General features: G+C 43.2%; 1 protein-coding gene across 3 annotated transcripts in view; it reads left to right on the top strand.

The window, feature by feature from the left end:
• SMAP1 (small ArfGAP 1) overlaps positions 1–25997 on the top strand; it is a 324870-nt gene that overhangs the window by 73646 nt on the left and 225227 nt on the right. The window contains exon 2 of one of the 3 annotated variants that reach the window (XM_033937093.1): positions 10746–10859. The exons of the other annotated variants lie outside the window; for them this stretch is intronic. The gene's annotated coding sequence lies outside the window, so the exon portion shown is untranslated. The remainder of the gene's footprint in view (positions 1–10745; positions 10860–25997) is intronic. 3 annotated transcript variants of the gene reach the window in all.

The following is a 25997-nucleotide window of genomic DNA, read 5'->3' as shown; positions in this document are numbered from 1 at the left end:
AGATATTGCATGTTTACAAGAAACTAGATTGACTGCTGCAGAACATCTTAAATTGCGTCGTTCTTGGGTGGGGGAGGTGTATTTTGCTTCCTCTTTGGGCCGTCATGGGGGCATTGCTGTGTTGGTCCGCAAGTCTTCTCCCATAGGTGTCCAGGTACTGGACAAGGAGCCGGATGGTCGCTCTCTGCTTTTACGACTTACCTTGGGAGGGCGTTCCTATCTTTTGTTAGTGGTTTATGGCCCTAATTCTGGTGAATCGGCCTTCTTGCAGTGGCTGCTTCAACTTTGTTCTCGATTTCCGAGTGATCCTCTATTTCTCTTGGGAGATTTTAACTTGGTCATGACTCCTGATCAGGATAAATCTGGATCTCCTGTTTCTTCTCTGGGCTCTAAGGGTCACCTTCTTTCAGATTTTTGTGAATCTCTTTCGGTTGTAGACCCTTGGCGCCTCCTGCATCCTGAAGTTCGCGACTACATTCATCTTTCTCGTGCCCATGGCACTTGGTCTCACTTGGATTATATCTTCTTGTCTTCCTCTATGTTTTCTTCTGTTCAATCGGCTGAGATTGGACCTCTGTCTATTTCCGATCACGCCCTGATTTGGGTAGATGTTTTCTTGGATTCTTCGTACCTCCGAGCGTCATCCTGGCGGTTTCCCTTCTATCTGGCACAGGATACGGAATTTCGTGCCTTTTTGCAGGCCCAATGGGATGACTATTCAGCGAATAATGCTTCCCACGTGGATGATCCCATTTTGTTTTGGGAGGCTGGGAAGACAGTGATTCGAGGTCAGATCATTTCATTTCTGTGTGCTCGTAACAAGCGTATTAACCAAGGGATTGTTACTCTAGAACGGGCCTTACGTTTGGCGAAGTGGTCCTTTTCTCTTCACCCTTCTTCCGAGACTCGAGACAGTTATCTATCTACTCAGGTGGCCTTGAATTCACTTATTCATTCTCGTTTCCAAAAATGTAAAGCCTTTTATCAGCATCGTTTCCATCGTTATGGAAACAAACCTGGACGCCTTATGGCTCGTTTGACTAAAGCTACGACTGGTAAGAAGCCGATTTTATCTATGCGGACCCGGGGCGGTGGGGTGGTGTCTCAAACTTCTGAGATCTCCGGGGTTTTGTTTGACTTTTTTCATCGGTTATATGAAGCTCCGGATGATGCTTCTTTGGAGATGATGATAGATTATCTTCACTCTTCTGGGCTCCCTCGTTTGTCGGAGGCTGCGATTTCCTCTCTTAACAGTCCATTCCGGGCCGTTGAACTGGAGTCTGCCATTAAATCGCTCTGCTCCGATCGGGCACCGGGCCCAGATGGGTTCTCGGGCGACTTCTATAGGCTCCTTTCCCCTTCTCTTTTTGGACCTTTGCTGGCGTATTTTAATGCTGCCACTGCGCGGGGCTCTTTTCCGCGCTTTGCGAACGAGGCCCTTATTACTTTGCTCTTGAAGCCGGGTAAGGATGCGGACTTGCCGGGGTCTTATCGCCCCATTTCTCTGATAAATGTTGACCTCAAGCTCTTCGCACGCATGCTGGCTGATCGTCTTGCTCCTCATTTACCACAGCTTATACATGAGGATCAGGTTGGCTTTGTTCGGGGCCGCCAGTCAGTACATAATGTCCGCAAGGTACTTCTTGCTCTTGCTCAGTGCCAATCTCACCACATTCCGACGCTATTTGTTAGCCTGGATGCATCCAAGGCGTTTGATAGCATTTCTTGGTCCTTTTTGTTTCGCACTTTGGAGTATGTGGGGCTCGGAGGGTTCTTTTTGGATGCCGTGAGTTCCCTCTACTCTAATCCGCATGCTTCTCTGCTTGTTAACGGGACACGCTCAGACTCTTTCCCTATTCTTCGTGGTACCCGGCAGGGTTGCCCTCTTTTCCCTATTCTGTTCCTTCTTTCTTTGGAACCCTTGTTATGCACGCTTCGGGGGTTTGCGGAGGTTAGAGGTCTCTCGGTTGGCGGCTTAGAACTTAAGACTCTGGCGTATGCAGATGATTTGTTCCTAATTCTTACCCGCCCTGAGGACTCTCTCCCGGCAGCTCTGGATCTTATTTCTGAATTTGGGTTTTATTCGGGGCTGTCCCTTAATTTGGATAAATCCTTGGCCTTACCTTTTCCACCTGATTTACGGACTTCCTGGAGGGGCGCTTTTCCTCTTCGTTGGGCTGATTCCGCTTTGCGGTACCTGGGAGTTACCATCCCGCTAGATTTATCTGGTCTGTACCGGTTGAATGTGACACCGCTGTTTCAGGCTTTACAAAATAAGTTGCACCTTTGGGAATCTCTTCCTTTCTCGCTTCTGGGTCGCGTACACTTGTATAACATGCTGTTGGTTCCCTGTTGGCTTTATGTTTTTCAGGTCCTTCCCCTTTATTTGACTTCTCGAGACGAGCGGAGACTGGAGCGGCTGGTCCAGAGGTTTCTTTGGGCTGGTAAACGACCTCGTTTGTCTTATAAGCGGGCGGCGACTCCCTGGTATAGAGGGGGTTTAGGTTTATTGAATCTCAGATACTTAACAGTTAGTTGTGGCATGAGGCATATCAATGACCTCTTTAGGGGTACTTCAGCGTTCACTCCCACTCCTCTGGAATTTACTTGTTTTCATTCTATTCACTTTAGTGCCTATCTCCATTCTGTCCCTTCTATTGTACCTGAGTCTCTTTCTATGAAAATATTGCATAGACCCTTGAGGAAGGTTTGGCGTTGGGTCTGTAAATTTCACAATCTTTCTTCCTCTGTTTCTCCCTTTCTACCTCTTCGCTTTAATGGTTCATTCCTTCCTGGGACTGATGGGCCGAGTTTTGTTCGGTGGGGAGCAAAGGGCATTCATTATTTGTTTCACTTGGTTAATGATGATGGTACCCCTAAATCTTTTGCTCAATTGCAAACGGAATTCGATCTTCCCCCATCTGACTTTTTTGCTTATATGCAAATTCACCATTACATTTCTTCCTTACCTTCTAGCTCATTGCAGGCCTCCTGCCAAGAGTCGTTGTCCACGGCTTTTACCATTGGTTCACAAGAATTGGTCCCGCTCCAGTTCCATCATCGCCACTTGAAAGATGAATGCCCTTTGTTTGACCATTCTCGGTTGCGAGACGCTTGGTCTTGTGATCTTGGTGTAGACTTGCCTTCGGACATACTTCTTCAGTCTGTCCGCCGTTTGCCTGCATTTCGTAAATATACCACCTTTTGGGAACAACATTTTAAATTGATTTTTCGTTTATACATCTCTCCTAAAAGGGCTTATTTAGCTCATTTTCGTTTAAATGCAGCCTGCCTTCGTTGTCAGGCCCCAGAGGCAAGTTTGGGACACATGTTTTGGACTTGTCCTCAGGTACAGCTTTTTTGGACTGCTATTTTTGCTTTTGTTGAGAATCTTTGGCATGTTACCATCCACAGCTCACCTTTGCTTTTGTTTAGGACTCTTCCTCACTACTTTCCACGTTCCAAAGGAGTAGCAGCTTTCCTCAAGTGGACTATCCTGATTGCTTTGAAATGCATCTTACTGAAATGGCTTGAAGTTGAGGCTCCGGACTACTCCCTTTGGAGGAGTCGCATGATAGCTCTCTTGATGTGGGAGCGACGGGATGTGCCAGATTTGTCCTCTCGCCAAGGCCGCCTTTTCCAGTCTACTTGGGAACCTTTCTGGACTACTTTGACCCCGCTGGCTCGTAGCCGGATTCTTAATTGATGCTTTTTGTTGCGCTTACCCTTTTGTTTCATTTTCTGTATGACTTGCTCATTGTTTCTTTATGGTAATTGGAAGGAGGACCCAGGGGTGGGATTGGGGGGGGAGGGGGGTGTTTTGGGTTGGGGGTGGGGGTGGGTGGTTATTTGGGGAGATATTTCAAACTCGTTTGAGCTGCTTTTTGACCTTGTTGTGCCCTTCTGTTGTTTTCTTGATTGCTCAATAAAATACATTTGACTATATCTTTTTGTGATGCATCTTAAATTGAAACTAAAGCAATAGATGTGTCTTGAAGCACTCTTAGATTTATCTGTCAGGACAGCTCTATAAGATAGTAATGCTGTTAATTAGCTTCAGAGGTGCATGCTGTAGATAACTGATGTTGACTAATTTATGGAAACTATGTCAAGAAGAAAAATGAAAATAAAAGTAGGCACTCCAACTGTTTGAGTTGACTGGCTGCAGTAAATCAATGTTGGTGAGACTAGAAACAGCAATAGGAAATCGGTGTTCTGATAGGACTGTGGAGTCGGTAGAAAAACCTTCTGATTCCTTTGTTCCTGTGTCATTCTCTAGGTGCCACTTCTCTAATATAAATAATCATCAAAGAACTTGATATCAAAATATATTCTAAAAGTAAAACATATCCAGAAAAAAATGAGTTAAATTATTATCTGTAAAATGAAGAATTTGAGTATTAAATTTGCATGACACACAATTTAACTCTTATTAGGAGTCAAGAGTTGTAGTTGACACATTTTCACCGACTCCACAGCCCAAATATAGAAACATAGAAACATAGAAGATGACGGCAGAAAAGGGCCATAGCCCATCAAGTCTGCCCACTCTAATGACCCCCCCCCTTGATTTTACCCCCCCCCTAGAGATCCCACATGTGTATCCTATTTCCTTTTAAAATCTGGCACGCTGCTGGCCTCAATCACCTGAAGTGGAAGTTCATTCACTCCATGAATCCGACTCTACAGCCCTAATTCTGATAAAATGTAAAAGTGAGGGAATATCTTAAACTAGAAACTCTTTATTAATTAATCACATTACTGGTTAAAGACAGTGCTAGGAAATGATTAAACATATAGGGCTCCTTTTACGAAGGTACGCTAGCGTTTTTAATTCATGCACCGGATTAGCGTGCGCTAGCCAAAAAACTACCACCTGCTCAAGAGGAGGCGGTAGCGGCTAGCGCGTGCGGCATTTTAGCGCACGCTATTCTGAGCATTAAGGCCCTAACGCGCCTTTAATAAAAGGAGCCCATAGTCTAAAGTCAAGGCTATGTATGTTACTGGGTTTTCAAAGACATGAAACAATATATTAATCCCAGAAAATATCTCAAAAAATTTTTTTTGTGTTTTTTGATCCTCAGTAAGCTCCTATCACCTCATAGGTATTTTTGTCATGCCAAAATGGCACAAGCCATTTCTTCACTGGATCTTATATATATTTTTTTATATTTATTTTTTCTTGTAAACTTTTCATATAAATAAATTAATTGCTGAACTTATCTTGTAGTAATACCGCTAAAGGAGTGCCTCTACCATCACAATCATGTTTCAAAATTATTTCTTCAGGGTCGAGGCTCCCAGCATTTATATCTAGAAAAGGTTTAGTACTAAACAGCTTAAAAAGTAATAATTATTCATTAAAAATCACTAATTCAGGACGGTACTGAAAAGACTTACCCCCTCTTTTACTAAGGTGTGCTAGTGTTTTTAGCACGCGCTGCAGATTAGTGCACGCTAACCCCCGCTGTTGATACTGCGTTCCACAGAGATTCATTCTGAATTGGCGGCATCTGACGTTACTTCTGGTTTATATTACTTCATTACTACAGCTGGTCTTCCCGTGTAAAAATCTTAATAAAATTTGAGTAATGTACAAACTTCCCAAATTGTATGTGATCAAGAGTCATAACCATTTGTCATAAACACTCGTATTAGGCACACAATCATCTCTTTCCGGCACGATGTTAAAATGCCGAGCTGGTGTTAGATTTTTAAAAAATTTTCTTTCAAAGGCTAAAAAGAAGTCCTAGAGTCTGTCCTAGAGCCATTATTGAACTTTCTGGACCTTTTTTTTTTTTTTTTTTACAAAAAGCTGCTAAAAAAGTTACATCTATTGAAGCTACATGTATTGAATTTGCTGAGTGAACTGAATAATATTTCTGAAACCAATTGGTTTGTTACTATGGACATAACGTCACTGTACACGGTAATCCCGGTAGATAAAGCCATAAGGATTCTTGAAGGTGTTTTATCTAGTGTCAATGATATACCAAGAATAACTAAATTGTTTCTAATGGAATTGTTAAAAGTAGTATTGAAAAAGAATGATTTTTTCTTTGAAAACGAATATTTTTTTGCAAATTCATGGCATTGCCATAGGGGCATCAATAGCCTCATCTTTAGCAACTATTTATGTAGCAAATATGGAAGAACAGTTTGTTTTTACTGATAACATGGCTCAACACTTTGGACAACTGTTTACAATTCACAGCAACTTACAATCAAAAGGAAATAGATTTTCTGGATATTCATATTTCAAAGGTGGATAATCACATCAGTACATCTTTGTACCGCAAACCCACGGATCTGGCAAGTTTTTTTAAGGTTTCGCAGCTTCCACCCCTACCACCTCAAAACCAGTCTCCCAATCAGTCAATTTTTGAGAATATAGAGACTGTGCGCCTCCCTTACAGAGTATAAACATCAAGCCAAATCTCTATGGCAGAGATTTAAAGTGAGGGTTTACCCCAACGCAGTAATAAAAGCAGCATATTTACGGGAAAAATATGCCCAATGTGAACTTTTGTTGAGACCTCAAAATGTTGCTTCTGAACATGATTTGATCTATGTTCAGAAATTCTCCTCCCTCTTCACTGATATTAAACAAATAGTTTTAAATCATTGGCACGTTATGCAACTACTGGATGGGTTCAAGGAACAACCTACCTTTGCATATCAGAGGAACCGGAACATAGGGGAACCCAGAGGCTATCATGGCATATCAGATCTAAAGATATTACCATAGCGAGGTTCCCGTGATCCAAGATAGAGTGAATTTCACAAAGGAAACCTGCTAAAACTATCTCGGTACTGTGTATAGTTCGAAATCTTGCCTGTCTTGGATTTAGAACCTTTGTTGACTCGATATAAGAGACCAATTGCCCTAAAACAGAGCGGATAGTTTTAGAGCAATTGGTCTCTTATATCGAGTCAACAAAGGTTCTAAATCCAAGACAGGCAGGATTTTGAACTATACACAGAGGGTGGGGTAAATGGGACAGTACTTGGAATGGAAGAGTGTCACCAGTGGGGGTGCTGCAGGGCTCGGTGCTTGGACCCGTGCTCTTTAACATCTTTATAAACGATCTGGACATAGGTACAATGAGCGAGGTGATTAAATTTGCGGACAATACAAAGTTATTCAGAGTAGTGAAGATGCAGGGGGACTGCTAAGGTCTGCAACATGACATAATTGATCCAGAACACTGCCGTCCGCCTCATATTCGGCCTGAACAAATGGGACCACATCACGCCTTTCTACCACCAACTGCACTGGCTCCCTTTCGAATCCAGAGTCAGTAACCAGAGGACACTCGCTGAAAATCAGGGGAGGGAAATTTCAGGGTGATGCGAGGAAGTACTTCTTCACTGAAAGGGTGGTAGATCATTGGAACGAGCTGCCTCAGAGGGTGATTGAGGCCAGCAGCGTGTTAGATTTCAAGAGAAAATGGGATATTCATGTGGGATCTCTAGGAGAGTAAGAATCAGGGAGTGGGTCATTGGTATGGGCAGACTCGATGGGCTATAGCCCTTTTCTGCCGTCAATTTCTATGTTTCTATGTTTCTATATTCAAATTCGCCTGCTTCTGCTACAAAACAGTTTTTGGCTTATTACCGAGTTACCTCAATCACCATTTCACGCTGAATCTCACCAACAAGAAATCACGTAGAACCCAGCTGTTCGCCTTCCCACCCATAAAATTATGCCACTTCAATAGATTTCTCAACAAAACCTTTGCTTACCAGGCGGCTAAGCTGAACCCTTGGCTTGCCCAAATAATACTCGAGGCCCCCTCTTACCTTAGTTTTAGAAAACTCCTCAAAACGCACCTCTTCCGTGAACAGGGATCTCAATCCCATTTGCCACCGGCTTCTCCCCCTTCCCACTCTCCCCCCCTCCACACTTGATCTCACACTTGCTAGCGCGTACCAACCCTTCCTTCTGTCTTACCACTACCCCTGCTAAATCTCAGCTATAGTTATTTCCTCTCGCCCCCCCCCTCTTCATCGCTTGTAATTTTTTGTTACAATTCTGTAATTTTGTAGTTTTGACAGTTCTGTAACTTCGTTACAACTCTGTAAATTTGTAATTTTGTCAATATTTTGTAATTTGTGTAAATTTGTAATTTTGTCAATATATTGTAAATCCGTGTATCACCGCGGACTGTAATTAATGAATGTGAACCGCCTAGAACTTTTTGGGTATGGCGGTATACAAGAATAAAATTATTATTATTATTATTATTATTATTATTATAATCAGGCTCGAGGAATGGGTATTAACATGGCAGATGAGGTTCAACGTGGATAAGTGTAAAGTGATGCATGTCGGTAACAAAAATCTCAGGCATGAATACAGGATGTCTGGGGCAGTACTTGGAGAGACCTCCCAGGAATGGGACCTGGGAGTTCTGATCGACAAGTCGATGAAACCGTCTGCACAATGGGCGGCAGCAAAAAGGGCAAACAGAATGCTAGGAATGATAAAGAAGGGGATCGCGAACAGATCAGAGAAGGTTATCATACCGTTGTACCAGGCCATGGTGCGCCCTCAACTGGAGTACTGCGTACAGCACTGGTCGCCGTACATGAAGAAGGACATGGTAATACTTGAGAGGGTCCAGAGAAGAGCAACCAAGATGGTTAAGGGGTTGGAGGAGCTGCCGTACAACAAAAGATTGGAGAAACTGGGCCTCTTCTCCCTCGAACAGAGGAGATTGAGAGGGGACATGATCGAAACATTCAAGGAACTGAAGGGGATAGACTTAGTAGATAAGGACAGGTTGTTCACCCTCTCCAAGGTAGGGAGAATGAGAGGGCATTTTCTAAAGTTGAAAGGGGATAGATTCCAGACGAACGTAAGGAAGTTCTTCTTCACCCAGAGAATGGTGGAAAACTGGAACTCTCTTCCAGAGTCTGTCATAGGGGAGAGCACCCTCCAGGGATTCAAAACAGGGTTAGACAGGTTCCTGCTGAACAAGAAGTGCACTGGTAGGGCTAGTCTCAGGGTACTGGTCTTTGACCTGGGGACTGCCGTGTGAGCGGACTGCTGGGCACGATAGACCACTGGTCTGACCCAGCAGCAGCAATTCTTATGTTCTTTTGTTCTTATGTTCATAGTGAAGGAACTCTATGTGGTAGGGTTCCTCTGTATAAAGTAGCTATAGGGCTTCTTTTTAGCCTTTGAGCAATAAGAAAATTTTTTTAAAATCTAATACAGGCTCGGCATTTTAAACATCGTACCAGAAACAGCCGACTGTGTGCCTAATTGGGGTGTGCCGAATACAAATATGCCTATAAGAAGAAACCAATTTTTTCATTCCACTTTATAAACAAATGGTTATGACTCTTGATCACATACAATTTGGGAAGTTTGTACATTACTCAAATTTTGTTAATATTTTTACACATTTAACTCTGGAAGACTAGCTATAGTAATGAAGTAAACTGGAAGTAACGTCAGACACCGCCAATTAAGAATGAATCTCTGTGGAGCGCAATATCAACAGAACTTGAGAGTAAGGCCTCCTTTTACGAAGGTGCGCTAGCGGTTTTTAGCGCACGTACCAGATTAGCACATGCTAGCCGAAAAACTACGGCCTGCTTAAGAGGAGGTGGTAATGGCTAGCACGTGCTATTCTGCGCGTTAAAGCCCTAGTACACCTTTGTAAAAGGAGCCCCAAGTCTTTTCAGTACCGTCCTGAATTAGCAATTTTTTTTTAAATGAATAACTATTAATTTTTAGGCCGTTTAGTACTAAACCCTTTGGGTGTGCTTTAAGGATTCTAATTTATTATTATTTCTAGATGTAAATGCTGGGAGCCTCAACCCTGAAACATAATCATGTTGGTGGAGGCGCTCCTTCAGCGGTATTAATGCAAGATAAGTTCAGCAATTAATTAATTTATTTATCTGAAAAGTTTACAAGAAAAAATAAATATTAAAAAAAATATATATATAAGAAGATCCGGTGAAGAAATTGCTTGTGCCATGTTGGCATGACAAAAACACCTATGAGGTAATAGGAGCCTACTGAGGATCAATAAAAGCCCCCCCCCAAAAAAAAATTATGAGAAAATGATTAAAGACAACGCTAGAAATTTTTTTAAAAAAAGTTTTATACTTAGGGCCTGTTTTACAAAGCCGTGCTAGCAGCTGCCACGCGGCAACAGCCCTAAAGCCCTTTAAATCTCTATGGGCTTTGGGGCCGTTACTGCGCGGCTTTGTAAAACAGACCTTTAGATACTGTCAGCTTCAATGTAATGATAGACTTGTTTGGAAAAGGAGATTCTTATTATACTAATACTTGTATATCTGTCTTAATAGTGTTTCATGATGCCAAGAACTATAAAAAAATTTTAATGTTTTCATTGTGTTTTGGGTGAATTTGGATGAAATGAAGCTTTGTTGGGCTTTACTGCAATAACTGATACTTGTTCACAGATTTTGAATGTAATCGATTACAAACCATCCCATTTATGTAATTTGTATATCTCTTCTGCTGTATTACAGAAATGTTAAAATTAAATCAAAAAAAGGTGTACATACTGTCTTTTGAATTGTAAATGAGCATTTCTGCTTAGATTAACATAAATTGCTTTTATTTTTTTGTTCAGAAAATAATTTGTATTTTACATCTGTGTTTAAATAGTTTTTTCTACCCTTTTAAAAAACTGTGCAGCAGCAACTACGATATAAAGTGAGGAAATGGGATTAACCCATGATGTTGAACTTTGTTTCAGTTTCCAGAGCTTTAATGCTGCCAAGTCATGGTATTTTCAATAATGTCATATGAATGTGAAGGTTGGACAGTGAAGAAGCAAGACAGAAAGAAAATTGATGCCTTCAAAATACAAGTATGGTAATGAATACTGTGCATACTACAGACTGCCTAGAGAACAAATCAGTCAATGTTGGAGATCAAGCCCAAGTGACAAGACTTTAACCTTCATACATTGGATACATCACTGGAAGAGAGAGATCATTAGAGAAAGGCCTCATACTTGGCAAGATTGAAGGTCAATGCAAAAGATGAGGACCATCAATATGATGCAACAATACAATACACTATATTAATAATTAGCTGCCTGACTAAACCTTGAGCCGTATTCAAACTTAGCTATAGGATCTCCATGAGTTAACAACGTCTGAATGGCATTTAACAATAACAACAATAATGCCAACCTACAGTTGGAAACAAAAATGTATGTTTTCATTTTATGTGCACTGATAGTAGTTATTTTCAAGTGTATTTATGCCATAGACATTTATTTATTTATTCATTTTTATAGCTCGTCCTCCCCAGGAGCCCAGAACAGGTCACAAGGATACATACACAAAGTTTTCAGGAACAGAGATACATACATTACAGAATCAATAACATACTACAGGATCAAAACACAAAGCTATAGAATCAATAACTTACAATTTATAGAAAATGTGACTAAGAACACATGCTTTGCAGAATCTAAGAAAATAAATCATAGAGTCATAAATGGATATTAACATATCTGCAGTGAACGGTCACATCACAGCCGATCTTTTGATGTGTTGGATTGGGCTAGTCTCTCTTCTGCTATCAGATAGGAAGTGTTGGGTTTAATATGCCCTAGATGTTGGGGCCGATTCTATATATCAGTGATTCCCAACCCTGTCCTGGAGGAACACCAGGCCAATCGGGTTTTCAGGCTAGCCCTAATAAATATGCATGAGAGAGATTTGCATATGATGGAAGTGATAGGCATGCAAATTTGCTTCATGCATATTCATTAGGGCTAGCCTGAAAACCCAATTGGCCTGGTGTTCCTCCAGGACAGGGTTGGGAACCACTGCTATATATGACATCGGTCTCTTGTCAATTTATTTATTTAAAAATTTATTTTCCACATAAAAACTATACGGTTTACAAAAAAAATTACATGCATACATATTTAAGAAATGCTAAACATGTTTCAACAAGACAAACACATTCCCATGTCCGATGCATAATCATGTCTAAGTTGACGCTCAGACACCTTGTCCCCCAATTCTCTAACCAGCACCGGTTAGAGAATCACACCTAATCACAAAGATAGTCCTACATTTCAGCTGCCTATCTTTGCCAAGGGGGGCTCTTGATAGTAGACGCCACTAGCCATCAGCTGATCGTGGCATCAGCTCAGCTGGCAGGATTCCCTGAAGCTGCAGCTTTGGGGAATCATGCTGACTCGGCTGATCTGGGAAAATTCCCCTGCCGAGATCAGCTCAGCCTGCTGCGGTGGTCAGAATCCTACCCCCTCTGAGATCGGCATGTGGGATGCCCCTCCCTTCTGCCTGACACCCCCCTCCTCCCCGCAGCCCTCCTGAGATCGGCAGGAGGGATACAAACTCCCTCCTGCCTGACACCCCCCAGTGCCCCCCCTGAAATCGGCAAGAGAGATGCCCATTCCCTCCTGCCTGACACCCCCCTCCTGAGCTCAACAGGAAGGATGCCAACTCCCTCCTGTCTGACATTCCCTTGACACCCCTCTCCAAGATCGTCAGGCCCCCTTGAACCCTTGACACCCCACCCGGGAACCTCCAACATCACATCCCTAAACATGAAACATCTCACCCTGACATGGGGGAGGAGGGGTGTTCTCTGCCCCCCACAGCAAGCTGAGCTAATCACAGCAGGGGAATTTCCCCCGATCAGCTGATACCATTAGCATCTACTGTTGGATTGGGAAATGTAGGCCAGCATTTTGCAGGCCTACATTTCAAGCATCTGTCTCCTGTCTATGGAGATGCGTAGAGATGCTTAAGTCCTCCCAAGGCTACTTCCAGATGAAACTATGCTCTCGCCCTGCTTTGGGCATACTTAAGTGGCCCTATGCCTCTCTGTAGACTCGCTACATACGCCTAAAATGTAGGCATCCATCCTTGTACATTTTTTTTTTTTTTTTAGAAACGTGTGTCCTGATTGAATGGTGAAAATGCGGTAGGATGTCTTTCGCCACCTACAATTGGGAAACCATTTGGAAAATCAGCCCTGTTGTGCATGAGTTTAGGGATGGAGGAAAGGCAACTGTTGGCACAGATGTTTCACTTTGTGAAAAAAAAACCTAATATTTTCAGTAGAATGGGTGCTAATTCAGCAAAATGTTTTTAAAATAAATTTAGCTTTAATTCATTTACAGCTGGAATCATTTTATAAGGAAAATGTAAGCCAAAAAAGGATCACCTGCTCCTCCTAATGTGCCTATCTACTGTGCTGTCACACAGGTTTTGATCAATATTCTCTCTAAAGACTGGCCGGATGTATACAAATTTTTTTTTTCATGTGAGCACTGGAGGAAGAAGACTGGCCTTATACCATAGATGTGGACTTACGACCCCCAAGAAACCCCCGAATAAAGAAGATGGGGATCATCGTAGGTGACTCCATTATACGTCACGTGGACAGCCACACCGCAGGAGGAAGAGAGGACAGAATCTTCACCTGTCTGCCTGGAGCAAGAGTGAAGGATGTGGCCAACAGGATCTCCAGGATCATAGACAGCGCAGGGGGAGAGGATACTGCTGTGCTCATCCACGTGGGAACAAATGATGTGAGCGGACGGAAGTATGACAGGGAAGAGATGAAGGGCCAGCTCCGCTCACTTGGAAGACAGCTGAAGATCAGGGAGGTGAAGGTGGCCTTCTCCGAGATCCTCCCAGTACCAAGAGCGGATGGAAAGAGACAAGGGGAATTGCAAGCTATTAACGCCTGGATGAGACGATGGTGCGAAGAAGAAAGCTTTAACTTCGTGCGCAACTGGACGGCGTTCTGGGGAAAAAGCAAGTACTACCGAAAGGATGGACTACACCTCAACAAGGAAGGAGCAAGAGTATTGGCAGGCAACATGAAGAAGGCCATCGAGAAGGCTTTAAACTAATAAATAGGGGAAAGCCGACAGTTGACCACCAGTCGATGGCACAGACGACAGGATGCCCCGATGAAGAAACCATGGGCTACTACTCATACACAGGAGGGGACGACCTCACAGCAAATAAGGAAGACAAGGCAGGAAGGGACAACTCAGACACAGGAGGGGATGACCGTACAGCAAACAAGGGAGACAACACTGGAGCGGTTAAGGAAACCGTGAAAGAAACAGTAGAGACAGTAAAGAGTAGAAAGTCCAAAAAGGTAACACGAAGAGAACTCGAATGTATGTATACGAATGCTAGAAGTCTAGGAAACAAAATGGGGGAACTAGAGACAATAGCAAGACATGATAAGTTGGAAATTATTTGCATAACAGAAACATGGTGGAATGAAGAAAACAAATGGGACACAGTACTACAGGGATACAAACTATATAGAAGAGATCGAGTAGGGCAGAAAGGTGGAGGTATTGCCCTATATGTTCAGGAAGGAGTAGAATCTGTTGAAGTGGCTACGACGGAAACGAAAGAGAAGCTAGAGTCCCTCTGGATCAAGATTCCTGGCCAAAACAGCGCAAACACGAAAATTGGCCTTTACTATCGTCCCCCAGGACAGGCGGAGGAAACTGACTCAGAAATGATAGAGGAAATCAAACAAGAATGCAAGACGGGCAATGTAATAATATTGGGAGACTTCAATTTCCCGAGGATAGACTGGAAACTAGGAACCTCCAACTGCGGCAAGGAGGCCAAGTTCCTGGAGGTGCTAGGGGATTGCTTCCTGGAACAAATGGTAAAAGAGCCGACAAGAGGCAACGCCACCCTGGACTTGGTACTAAATGGCCTCACGGGTCCGACAAAAGAAGTAGAAGTTACGGTACCGCTGGGGACGAGCGATCACAATGTGATCAGCTTTAAGCTTGACATCGGGAATAGAAAACGTGCCAAAACCTTAACCAAAACCTTAAACTTTAAAAAGGGCAAATACGATCACATGAGAGCCATGGTGAAACAACGACTCAAGAAAAAGGTGGACAAACTTGAAACGGTAGACCAGGCATGGTCCCTACTGAAAAATACTATCACAGAAGCACAAAATCTCCACATTCCGAGGATCTCCAAAGAGGGGAGAACAAAAGGTAAGGGAGAACCGGCATGGCTTACCAGACAGGTGAGGGAAGCCATAAAAGAAAAGAAGGACTCTTTCAAAAAATGGAAACACATGAAATCAACCGAAGCATGGAAAAAACATAAAGATGATCAGAAGAAATGTCACAAGGCGGTGAGGGATGCCAAAAAGGACTATGAGGAAAAAATAGCGCAAGAGGCCAAAAACTTCAAACCCTTCTTTAGATACGTGAAAGGGAAAAAACCCGCAAAGGAGGCGGTGGGACCCCTGGATGACCAGGGAAGAAAAGGGTACATCAAGGAAGATAAACAAATTGCAGCCAAACTAAATTCCTTCTTTGCGTCCGTCTTTACGGAGGAGGATACCGCAAAAATACCAGAAGCAGTGAAAGTGTTTAGTGGAGTATTAGAAGACAGCCTCACCACAGTTGAAGTGGAGTTGGACCAGATATACTATCAGATCGACAAACTTAAAAGTGACAAATCCCCTGGACCGGATGGAATTCACCCGAGAGTTTTAAAGGAATTGAAGGTTGAAATCGGAGAGCTATTGCAAAAACTTGCCAATCTGACAATCAGAACTGGACAGATACCAGATGACTGGAAGATAGCGAACGTCACGCCAATTTTCAAAAAAGGATCGAGAGGGGAACCGGGCAACTACAGACCTGTGAGCCTTACGTCTGTCCCTGGAAAGATGGTTGAAGCACTGATCAAGGATAGCATAGTCCGGCACCTAGATACACACGACTTGATGAAACCCAGTCAACATGGGTTCAGGAAAGGGAAATCATGTTTAACGAATTTACTCCAATTTTTTGAGACCGTGAACAAGCAAATTGATAGTGGAATGCCGGTGGACATAATATATTTGGACTTCCAGAAAGCATTCGACAAAGTTCCACATGAAAGACTTCTCAGGAAACTACAAAGCCATGGAATAGAGGGAGATATACAAAGATGGATAGGCAAATGGCTGGAAAACAGAAAACAGAGAGTGGGCATAAATGGGAAGTTCTCAGACTGGGAGAAAGTGACTAGTGGTGTGCCTCAGGGCTCGGTACGTGGGCCGATCCTATTTAATATTTATATCAATGACCTGGAAGACGGAATATCCAGTGAGATCATTAAGTTTGCAGACGACACAAAGCTATGCCGGGCAATCAGATCGCAGGAGGATAGCGAGGAACTCCAGAGCGACTTGTATCAGTTAGAGAAATGGGCAGAGCAATGGCAGATGAAGTTCAACGTGGAGAAATGCAAAGTAATGCATTTAGGTAGTAAGAATAAGGAACACGAGTATAGAATGTCAGGCGCAACTCTGGGTAAGAGCGAACAAGAAAAGGACCTGGGTGTACTGATAGATAGGACCCTGAAGCCGTCGGCACAATGCGCGGCAGCGGCAAAGAAAGCAAACAGAATGTTAGGCATGATAAAGAAAGGAATCACGAGTAGATCGGAGAAAGTCATAATGCCGCTTTATAGAGCAATGATCAGACCGCACTTGGAATACTGTGTCCAACATTGGTCTCCCAACCTAAAGAAGCATATAAAACTGCTGGAGAGGGTGCAGAGACGAGCAACGTAGCTAATAAGAGGTATGGAGAACTTGGAATATGAGGAACGACTCAAGAAACTGGGACTGTTCTCCCTTGAGAAGAGGAGGCTGCGAGGGGACATGATTGAGACGTTCAAAATGCTGAAAGGCATCGATAAAATAGAGCAGGAAAATAAATTATTTACATTGTCCAACGCGACACGGACAAGAGGACATGGTTTGAAGCTAAGGGGGGACAAGTCCAGGACAAATGTCAGGAAGTTCTGCTTTACGCAGTGAGTGGTGGACGCCTGGAATGCTCTCCCAAAGGAGGATATTAAGGAATCCACTGTGCTAGGATTCAAAGGCAAATTAGATGCACATCTCCTTACGAGAGGCATAGAGGGATATGGGTGACTAAACTACATCAGGTGTATACCTGACTGGGCCTCCGCGTGTGCGGATCGCCGGACTCGATGGACCATGGGTCTGATCCGGAGATGGCAGTTCTTATGTTCTTATGTTCTTAAGTTTAATAAAATGGTTTTTGTGTGAACAACAAGTTCTAAAAACCAACAGTTTTCCTGATTTGCAAGTATTTTTGTGAACCATGCTCTTAGAATGTATGAGCGATTTCTCATGTGCTTAACTTAGAGGGCACATAGGTCTTCATTCTTATACCCCATTGCTGGTCTACATTGGAAATGGCTTCTGACTCAAACACTTGGCCAGCCTACATGACAGAATCTATGAAGGAATGGATGACAATAGGAAGGGCTTTCCTTAATCCTTATAGAAGGAAAAAGGAATTACGCCAAAAATAAATGTATATATATTGACCCACTGTATAACATTTTTATCAACCACATTCAAACTATTTTCTGGAATTTTAGCCAAGTCATTTTATGGTTACCTAACAACAAACTTTTTCTTCCCAGCGCAGCAAAAAGGAAACCGTAGAAGTTCCAGAGGAAGAAAGGATCAATTTGGCAAAATGATTCTAAAAATAGCAAAAGAAACCCAAAGTTGCATATAACATGGATTAATTATAGAAAAGCTTTCAATTTTGTGCTACACAGCTGGATCTTACAGTGTGCTGAATTATTTAGTGTTAGTGAAAATACCGTATTTTTCGCTCCATAAGACACACCTAACCATAAGACGCACCCTAGATTTAGAGGAGGAAAACAAGAAAAAATAACATTCTGAACCAAATTCTCCCTGCCAGGCTCTGCACCCTGTCCCCCCTCCCTGCCAGGCTCTGTACCCTGTCTCTCCCCCCTCCCCACTGGTAGTCTAGTATTAGGTTGGGACAGGGCACAGGGTGGGCAGGGACAGGGCACAGAGTAGGCAGGCCTAGTGACAGGCAGGCAGGCAGATCTAGTGGCCTAATGACAGGCAGGCAGGCAGGCCCCATACCTCCCCAGTACCTTAAATCATCCCCATGCCCCCACGTGCCACCCAGTACCTTAAATCATCCTCCATGTGCCCCAAGTACCTTAAATCATCCCCCATGTACCTTAAATCATCACCTCCACGTGCCCCCAGTACCTTAAATCATCCCCCATACCCCCCACGTGCCCCCAGTACCTTAAATCATCCCCCAGTACCTTTTTTAATCATCCTCCCCCCAGTACCTATTTAAATTCCTCCTACGGCTGTCTCAACTATTTCTCAGCGAACGCACAGAGATCAGGAGCAAGCCCTCCGCGCTCCCGCTTGGACCCGTGCTGATCTTCGAATGGCTGCAGTCAGATCTCGCGAGTCCTACGAGAGCTGACTGCAGCCATTCGGAGATTGACGTGGGCCCAATCGGGAGCGCGGGGGGCTTGCACCTGATCTCTGTGCTTCTGGCCTGTGGCCGCTGGCCGGGAAATACGCTGGACCACCAGGTACGACAGCAGCGGGCGGGCGGCTGGGTTTTAAACTAAAGATGCAGCGGGGGGAGGGGGTAAAATATGCGACGGTGGCGGGGAGGGGGGTGATTTAAAAGATGCGGGAGCAGCGGGCTTAATGAATTTGTATCTTCGCTTGAAAAGACGCACTTAACATTTCCATCCCCTTTTTGGGGGTGGAAAAAGTGCATCTTATGGAGCAAAAAATACAGTATGTAGCATTTGCTAAAAATAAATACCATAAATACTTGGTTATAAGTTTAGAAGTGTAGGCTATAAAAAGCATTAAAATCTCCGTGGTCAATTTATAGACATGATCCATGCTGATTCACTGAGTCTTTTCCATCTCTCTAACATCCCATGGCAGCCAGCAAACATCTCTCCCCCCTCCCCTCCCTTCAACACCCCGTGGCAGTGATCCTTTTGTTTGAAAGATTGTCATTACCGAGTGTTCAGTGCTTGAATATAGTGTGTGCTTTCCTTAGAGTATGTGCTATATGCACATATTGTGTCCTTTTTTCCCAATAGTATGTGCATGCCCATATGTGAAATGGTTTGAGTGCACACGTTATTGGGAAAGAATGTGCACTATGTGCATATAGAACACACTCTTTAAGAAAAGTGCATTCTATATAGTCCACATTATTAATGATGTCTGTTTTTAAACAAAAAACACAAAGGAAAAAATGAAAACATATTTTTGGCTGTTCATCCCTATTTTATTTTTGGTTCCTCTAACAAAAATATTTACACATGGAAATTGGAAATTATATGGAGAATATGACTGAACTTGTGTCAATACAACACTGTTCATATTTTCAGTAAGGATATTTCAGTGGAATTTGAACTTGATAAAATGTGTGATTTTTGTCATTGAAAAAGAGGAAAATTTGAAAATACAGAATTGAACTTATGAATGGAATTCTTGAAGGTTCTTAAATTATGCATGATCAACTTAAAACTATGACAGTGATAATAAGTGTGCTAGAAAAAAATGCTAAACGTCAAAACTCAATGGAGGAAATGCATTAAAAGCAATTAATGCATGGGCTGTACCCATACTTCGATACACTGCTGATATAATTGAATGGGCAAAATCAGATTTAGACAGTCTAGATTGGAAAATGCTCTTAGCCCACAAAGAGATAAAGATAGGCTCAATCTTTCACAGAAGAATGGTGAATGAGGGTTTTAAAAAAAAACCAAGTAAAATAAATCATGGATGAAGAAACTAACAGACCTTATTGATTACATTCTAAACAGCAAAGAACCAGTATTGATCAAAAATGAAAAATTGTTTGAAACCCAGGAGGAATACAAAAAAAACAAAGACAAATTAGAAATTGGAAAAACAGCAGCTAAAAATAGAGTACTGTGGGACATGCTCAGGTATCTGTAGTAACTTTGAAATGTATTCATGTTAACCACATTCTAAAAAAAAATTTCAAATTTTTTGAGGGTGTGTGTTTTGGGTGGAGAGTAGGCGTTCCTGTTAGATTATCTACATTGCTGCATGTTAATTAGTGCAGGGATAGCACGTGAGCCTTTACCGCCTATACAATGAGGGAGAAGTAAGTGCTCACATGGCCATTTTTTAAAAAAATGGTTCCGCTAGTGTGGCAGGATACCCAACACACCGAGGATACTTAAATGCAAAGCCATGTTATGTGCTGTGATTGAAAAAGGAGTTTTCCTGTTGCCGGAGCTCTGCTCCAAGTCTAGTCTCTTACAAACTTGTTTTCTGAGCACTCAAAAAAAAAAAATGCTACATTGTATTTGAACTAAGAAACACTGAGGATTTTCTTTGGTTTGTTTGTGCTAATTGTGCAATTCTGGCAGCAAACGGGAAAGACCTATGTAAGGGTGTGCTAAGAGCACACTGCTGCAGCTTAGTAAAAGGATACCCAAGGGAATTCAAAACAAAATGGAAGCCTAAAAAATTAAACTGAAGAGAAGAGATTATGTACTTACCCTGGTAAGCTCTTTTCCAGTAGATATATGAGACATTCTAGACAAGTAGGTAGTGTCCCCATGGCTGCTTGCCATCTGCAGAAGGAATGCAAATCGGATTTTTCTTTGTGCCTTTTCTGTACTTCACTAAGCTACTTAGCTCCACCTACAGTTAGTACCCAAGCACCAAGGGCCACCAAATCAATGTGAAGTAGAGACACCGAGATCAATCGAGATCATAAATAACTCCTGTCCAATCTTCACTGGCTCCCAGTGATTTCCGGAATCCATTTCAAATGCTCCTGCCTGGCTTTTAAGATCATTCAAGGCATCCTTCCTCCCCTAATCCCACTATCCTTTAACTCTCGAGTCCTGACTTTCTTCCCCTCTCTACGCGGTATTCTCTATGCAGGTAAACTGGGAAAATCTCTTTTCTTCAAAATCACAGGTCTCTGGAACGACCTTACTATCCAGTTGCGGAACCTGTGCTCTCTCCAACTATTCCGCAAGCAACTGAAAACTTGGCTCTTCTCTAGCATGTAATTCTGTTTTCTCCCTTACTCTTCCATTCTATATTTAAGCTCATGTAAACCTTTTCCTTTCTCTTCTTATATTTTAAGTTCTTGTAAACCGTGCCGAGCTCCACTTCCATGGAGAGGATGCGGTATATAAACTTAAGATTTAGTTTAGTTTAGAAGGGAAGAAATACGGGAATGCAGAATCAGTTTGTGTGTCCCTGGAAGACAGAGGTGTCCCGCAGCCAAGTCAAAGAGATCACGCAGGTATTTCATGACTGCTTGGATGTGAGACTGCCCTGTCTGTAATGCACAATCCAACTAAGGTCCTCTAGCATCTGGTTTACCTGATCCACCGCTTTAACCATCGACCAATGAGAGAGTTCTTGACTAGCCAGTTGACCAAAACAGTGTACTTGCAGACCCATAGTATTTAAGTAAGCAGCTATGACCGCCATCACCAGCGAATTTACAAGAAGTCATTGCTAGTCCAAAGGGCAGAGCCAAAAACTGGCAATATTTGTCCAAGATGTGAAACCGCAAGTAACTGCAGTGGGCTGGAAAGATTAGACTGTGCAAGCATGCCCCCATGAATCCAGAGAGGCAAGGTACTCTCCTGGGGCCACTACTGCTATAATCGAATGCACTGTTTCCATGTGAGAGCACGGAATCTTGAGAGCCTCATGTTCGTGCCACAGCTCCAGAATAGGCCTCCAGCCATTGGAGCCATTCAGTGGCATGACAAACATATGGAGTATCTGCCGGAGCCCGATAGATCATGCGGCACCCGCTCTAGAACTTGAATATCCCGCAAGCACTATCCAGTGGCCTGCAATTGGAGCACCTTGTCTGGGTGCCCTGTGGGAGATTCCACAAACCAATTGGTCAGAGGCTGGGTGAATTCCAATTGCAGCCCGACCAAAATAAAGTCCAGAACCCACAGGTTGGATGCAAAGCAAACCCAAGCTAGCAGGAACGCTGACCGCTATCAGTAGAGGGGGATCCCCCAGCCTAGCGCAGTCATCTTGGTAGGGGGCATAGGACAAGATCCAGATGACTGGACATGTCTGTAGCCAGAGTACCGCTGCTGGGAGCTCTGGTCTGACACATGGCGCTGGTATATGGGTGGGAATGCCCAGAGCCATGAAAATTAGAGCAACCCAGAACCCTTAGAGCAGGGTTGCCCAAGTCTGGTCCTCGAGATCTATTTGCAGGCCAGATTTTCTGGATATCCACAATGAACATGCATGAGAGAGATTTGCATGCCAAGAAGGCAATGCAGGCAAATCTCTCTCATGTATGTCCATTGTGGATATCCAGAAAATCTGGCCTGCCAGTAGATCTCGAGGTCCGGACTTGGGTAGCCCTGCCTTAGAGGGTCTGGGTCTGCTATTAGGCAGGGTCTTAGGGCGACTGAACACCACAGAATCCATGAGGTAAACCAGGCCCTTGCCAAACAACAACTGCCCTGAAGGGAATTCTCACCAAAGGAAACTTTTGGAAGTGGAATCATCAGCCTATTCTCTAATCTAGAACATTCTGCAGGCAGAAATGGAACACCAAAACCCGCATAAGGCATATAAAGTGGCAGTCACATAAGCTGACCCAGCCAAAAGAAGTTGAGGTGAAGAATCTACAGTCTCACTCTCCAGGGTGCGCAGGTGAGACAGATGCTTCCAAAGCAGCAGCACCACCAAAAAGCCTCTGGAGGACAATGTCCACATGAGGGTCCTACATATCTGTAAGCACCACAACACTTTCCCTGGGTAGAGAGGTGCAGTCAGGCACCTATGTATCCAAAGAATCCACTCTAGGCTGATCCAGAACCTGCGGGCACTCCAGTGCCAGAGGGCAGAAGCGAGACATGATCCTCACTAACATAAGAGCACTTTCCAGATAGTCACATTGCGCTGACATTAAGATGGTCAGAGGGTGCCAGGGAAAGATGGGAGACTGCGAGAATGCTTCAGAAAGCCAGGAGGAAGAAGAGAATGGAGCCAGCTGAGTGACCAAATGCAAAGACTCAGAAATAAGATTTGGCAAAGCCACAGACTGAAACAAGCGCAGAACTTTGGGGATCGTCCCTAGGTCCTAGAGCACCTGAAGGATCTGAAGATCCAACATACAGTCCCTAGTCCTCCATCCTTGGAAACACTGTATCTTGAAAGAAGGGGTCAGCAAGCTGGTCATCAGCATAAAGACCATGGTCAGGCAGCTCAGGAACAACAGCTGACTGAGACAAGGACATGCCTAGAGAGGCAATGCCACTGGGAGACGCAGTGCATGTGGAACAGGGCTGCGCAGGGGAAGAATGCTTGCTTTAAAAGTCATCCTTTTTTTTTTTTTTTTTTACAACTGTTTCAGAAACTCTGAGAGAGTCTTGCTCCAGGGGCGCATAGTCACCCTCTGATGACTTAACCATGCATGTCGGAGGCTGTGGAAGGCCGCAGCCTTGCGCACTTAACTATAAGCTATGCGAAGCCCCCAAAATAAATAAGGCTGCCCCACTGGGCTAGCCGAGCATTTTGTCACCTGCTTGGCCAGGGGAGAGACTAAGCTTTGCGCTGCCATCCCTCCCAGCTGTGCCATGTGGCACATGGTGCAACAACGCTCCTAAAGCACCTAATTTGCACAATCCTGGCAAGAGTTCACATTAGGAGAGCCTAAGGACTCCATAACAAGATGGAGTCAGTCCAGAAGAAGACTACTAAAATGGTATGTGGTCTTCATCATAAGGCATATGTGGACAGACTTAAAGATCTCAATCAGTATACTTTGGAGGAAATGCAGGAGAAGGGAGATATGATAGAGACGTTTAAATACCTATGTAATGTAAATGTGCATGAGTCGAGTCTCTTTCATTTGAAAGGAAACTCTGCAATGAGAGGGCATAAGATGAAGTTAAGAGGTGATAGGCTCTGGAGTAATCTAAGTTAATACTTTTCTTTACAGAAAGGGTGGTAGATGCATGGAACAGTCTCCCAGAAGAGGTGGTGGAGACAGAGCCTGTGTCTGAATTCAAGAGGGCCTGGGATAGGCACATGGGATCTCTCAGAGAGAGAAAGAGCTAATGGTTATTGCGGATGGGCAGACTAGATGGGCCATTTGCTGTCCTAAGGCGCTTTCAGAAAAGAAATTAATTTGTGCTTTTATTCTTAACACAATAATTTTACTGTATCAATTTAAATTTTAATGTCTTTTTAAATAATAGGCTGTATTCTTATTATTATTTTGTATTTCACCGATTGTCCAGTTTTTCTCTTTTGTGGATACCGCCTAGAATTCTTTTGATTAAGGCAGTATAGAAAAGTAAAGTTATATTATGTTATCATGTTTCTATGTTTCTATGACCACTGTGAAATTTGCACCAAAATCACAATATTTACCTCACTTAGCAAAGGGGTTTTTTGGGTTGTTTTTTTTAAAAAGGCTATTTCAGGTGAGGAAACAGGGGGACATGCAGAAACCTTGAAAACCTCACTTTTCAGACTTCCCCTGATCCATCTCACAGACTGTAACAGCCTATACTCACTGTGTGACCTGTTTGTGGATCTATGCTGCAGCCTGCCTCAGCTCTGTTACAGTAGCTGAATTAGAGAATCATTGCCTCATTCTGGGAAGCTGATCTTTGGGCTACCAGTCAGACCCCATGTCTGAGTGCACTCAACCCCTATGGACCGGCGGATGCACCGGGCCAGGCAGAGGTGAGAAGACGCAGCTAGCACCCTGTGAGAAACCGCTGAGCCTCCTAAGGGTGCCTAATAGCCTGTACATGACAGCTGCTTAACAGTAGCTGAGACAACTTCAGGGACGGCCCTGAGGTCCAAAGAAACTATGCAAGCTGGCAAACTAGCACACATTGGGATTGGCCTGTCAGCTACAGATGGAAGTCTGTGTGTTCTCAATGCAGGCAAAATGAAAGAAACGTGTTGAACACAAGAATCCTGAAGAAAAAAGGACTAAAAACTGAATAAAATGAGGAGATCAGAACGAACACATGCCTGCAGGCACGCGTGCAGAAGGAACAAACTGTAGGTGAAGCTAAGGTACTCAATGAACTACAGAAGAGGCACAGAGAAAAATCAGAACTGGATTCTTGCGGATGGCACGCAGCCATGGGAACACTACCCACCTGTCTAGAATGTCTCATCTATTGCACTGGAAGTAATTTTTGTTGAAGGGGACAAGCAATTCAAACAAATGTCATGAAGACAAAAATCCAGCAAATGAGCAATTACAGTAAATGCAGACTGTATAAAGAAAAAGAGGAAATTATAGACTGCATTGTCAGTGGCTGCAACAAAATTGCCCAAACTGAATATAGGGAAGGATACAACACAGTTGCCAGATTAATTCGTTGGCACTTATGTAAAAAGAATACATTGGAACATGAAATCAGGATACAGTTATAGAAAATGTAAATGCAGAAATATGTACTATTAGATTTTAAAATCTAAGATAGGTTACACCAGATATAAAAGTGATATACGTTAATGATTCTGTGGCATATACATGTTTTCTGTTTGTCAGATTGAGGCAGTTTGATATATAAAAATTTAAGGACTTCTTTTACAAAGGCGCGCTAGGGCCTTAATGCGTGGAATAGCGTGCACTAAAATGCCGCATATGCTAGCCGCTACCGCCTCCGTTTGAGCAGGTGGTAGATTTTTGGCTAGCGCACGCTAATCTGGTACATGCAGTAAAACCTTTAGCGCACCTTCATAAAAGGAGCCCTAAGTCCTGAAAGAATGATTTGCTATGCAAACGTAGCTTAAGCAGTATGAGAAGAGACTGGAAGACCTTAATATGCATACTCTGAAGGAGAGAAGAGACAGGGGAGATATGATACAGATGTTTAAATACTTGAAAGGTATTAATATAGAACCAAATGTATTCCAGAGAAGAGAAAATGATAAAACTAGAGGGCATAATTTGAGGTTGCAGGGAGCAATGTTAGGAAATTATTTTTCACGGAGAGGGTGGTAGATGCCTGGAATGCCCTCCCAACGGAAGTAGTGGAGAGGAAAACGGTGATGGAATTCAAAAAGCATGAGATAAACACAGAGTATCTCTAATTAGAAA

This window comes from Geotrypetes seraphini, chromosome 3, assembly GCF_902459505.1.
Source record: "Geotrypetes seraphini chromosome 3, aGeoSer1.1, whole genome shotgun sequence".
Lineage (NCBI taxonomy): Eukaryota > Metazoa > Chordata > Amphibia > Gymnophiona > Dermophiidae > Geotrypetes > Geotrypetes seraphini.
The sequence above is the reverse complement of the archived record's forward strand: the minus strand, read 5'-3'. Positions and strand labels throughout refer to the sequence as shown.